The sequence below is a fragment of the Pteropus alecto genome, unplaced genomic scaffold (genome assembly GCF_000325575.1).
Source record: "Pteropus alecto unplaced genomic scaffold, ASM32557v1 scaffold96, whole genome shotgun sequence".
Classification (NCBI taxonomy): Eukaryota; Metazoa; Chordata; class Mammalia; order Chiroptera; family Pteropodidae; genus Pteropus; species Pteropus alecto.
In genome coordinates, this window is record NW_006438979.1 from 1,417,440 (window position 1) to 1,419,551 (window position 2,112).

At 60.1% G+C, this 2,112-nt stretch overlaps 1 protein-coding gene across 1 annotated transcript in view; it reads right to left on the bottom strand.

Annotated features, from left to right (window-relative positions):
* The window catches only part of SHOX (short stature homeobox), a gene marked incomplete at its 3' end in the record, with an annotated part of 8,569 nt that overhangs the window by 5,333 nt on the left and 1,124 nt on the right, over positions 1-2,112 (bottom strand). The gene's annotated exons all lie outside the window — the stretch shown is intronic.

The following is a 2,112-nucleotide window of genomic DNA, read 5'->3' on the forward strand; positions in this document are numbered from 1 at the left end:
GCGCTGGCGGCGCCGTGAGTCCTGCCTAATCTCTGAGTTCTTGTCTGTTGACATGTTGACATTATCTAATTTCTCTCCTCTCTCTCTCTCTCCTCTCCCCGCCCCCTCCTTAAATATTATTTTTAAGCCGAAGTACCTTAGGCAGAATCGCCCAAGTGTCAGTCCCCGGAGGCGCGCGCTCGCAAGGTGCGGGGCAGGCACAGGCCATGCTGGGGACCAAGCCCAGAGAGCCGCTGTCCCCTGCTGCACTGCCAGCCTGGCCGTTGCTCCCTCCAAACGCCCTGGGGCTGGACGCGCGGCCCTACCCTGGACTCCTTATTAATGCACCCTAGGGGGGCCAGAAATGCACCCAGAAACGAGGCCCCCTCCGACCCCTGGTTTGTCATCCTCTCTCCAGAGCGCCGAGTGGCACTTTTCTGTCTCCAAAAATTATCAGAGCGTCTGTATTTGCTGGGGGCGGAGGGGGGGGGCTGCACATCAAGCAGGAAGGTCAGCATTTAGGAGATTCTAATTTACCCACAAGCCTCTCCTACATCCGTGACAATGCAGCCCCTCACCAAGCTCAGGGCTGAAAATAAAAAGTGTCCCCTCCCTCCAAGGCTCGGGGACCTGTCTGTCTGTCTGTCCACGACCCCTGTGCTTTGCTGAATGTTCTCTCCAGAGCATAAGGCAGCTGGACACAGGCTAAGAGCGGCCCTGTGCCCTGAGTCGATGTCTCCTCACCGTCAAGGACGAGAGGCTGACCTTGAAGGTTGCCTGTGCAAAGAGCCTGGGGTCCCCCCCAGTCCCAAACAGTCTGAAAACTGCGTAGACGGCCCTGAGGCACCGAGTCCAGAAGGTTTCAAAGGGGAAGACCCAGAGCCTCTGTGGGGAGTGGGGGACTGGGAGCCACCTCGCCCTGCCACCGCCCAGGCTCCCTGGTGGACAGCAGAGGCTGAGTCTTGGCTCTGCCTGACAGCCCTCGAGACACAACCCCAAGTGCGTTTTAAATTCCCTTTCACCTGTGAAAGAGATGCTTTTCCCAGGGCCCCCTGCTTCCCCCGCAGAGGAAGCCCGCTCTTGCAGGCGGGGACTCTCCTCCTGGGTGTCCCTCAGGTCTGAGCCTCAGGGACTGGTCCCAGAGGACCAGCTGGCCTTCCAAGTCCCTGAGCACCCTGCAGGCTTTGCAGAATCCACGGGCCCAGCGTCGGGCTCAGCGGCCGCTGCCGGGAGCCGCACAGCTCCGGTTTCTCCGGAGCCCAAGGGCCCCTCAATTTACATGTCGCTCCCACCCAGCAAAGGCCAGCGGAGGGCTCGGCCACCACGTCTGTGCCCCAGCCAAGGGGAACGGTGCACTTGGGGGAGTCTGATGTCCCTTCCCTCTGCTTCTAGATCCGCGTTATTCGCTCCGCTTTCCAAAGGCCGCGTTTGTCCTTTGCTCTTCTCAAAGACTGTTGTCCAGGCTCCCACGGGCTGCGCTGCCCCCGGCGAAAGCAGATAGGCCTGAGGAGGGGGCTAGGCCTCTAGGAAGGACTGCAGGGACCAGGCAGGAGCCCGAAGTGTCAGCTGCTAGTGCCATAAACCACTGAAATTAAATGTCCTCCCTGAGTCATGTGTCCACCGAAGCAAATGCTCTTTGTATGAACTACAGAGCCAGGTGTGTGAGGCTGACCCCCAGGCCAGGCAGGCATCCGCGGGGCAGCAGCGGTCGGGGGCTCGTTTCTAAGCCTCTGCCGGCTTTCTGCTCCCACGAGGTCAAGGCCTCAGGACGGTTCCTGGGCCAGGTAGGACGCAGCTTCAAAGCCATGGCCCCTGCACTCTGCTACCGGAGTGTAGGGTCCAGAAGACCAGGAGGCATGGGCTTTCTGGGGGAGGCGGACCCCGTCTCGGGGATACCATGACCTCCCTCAACACTGGAAAGAGCAAAACAAACCAGCCTCGTACTTCCTCTCTTTGTAATGAAAACTAGGCATTCGTGGCGGTGTCCAACGGCGCCGCCTGAGAAATGGACCCAGTTTTAGTCCTGTGATTTATCGGTGTCCCTTGTCCTGTTCCGTCAGAGGTCCCTGGGTCGGGTCCACCGTTCAGAGACCCTTCTGAACCTGCCTCCCCTCGCCCTCCGCCCCCGACAGA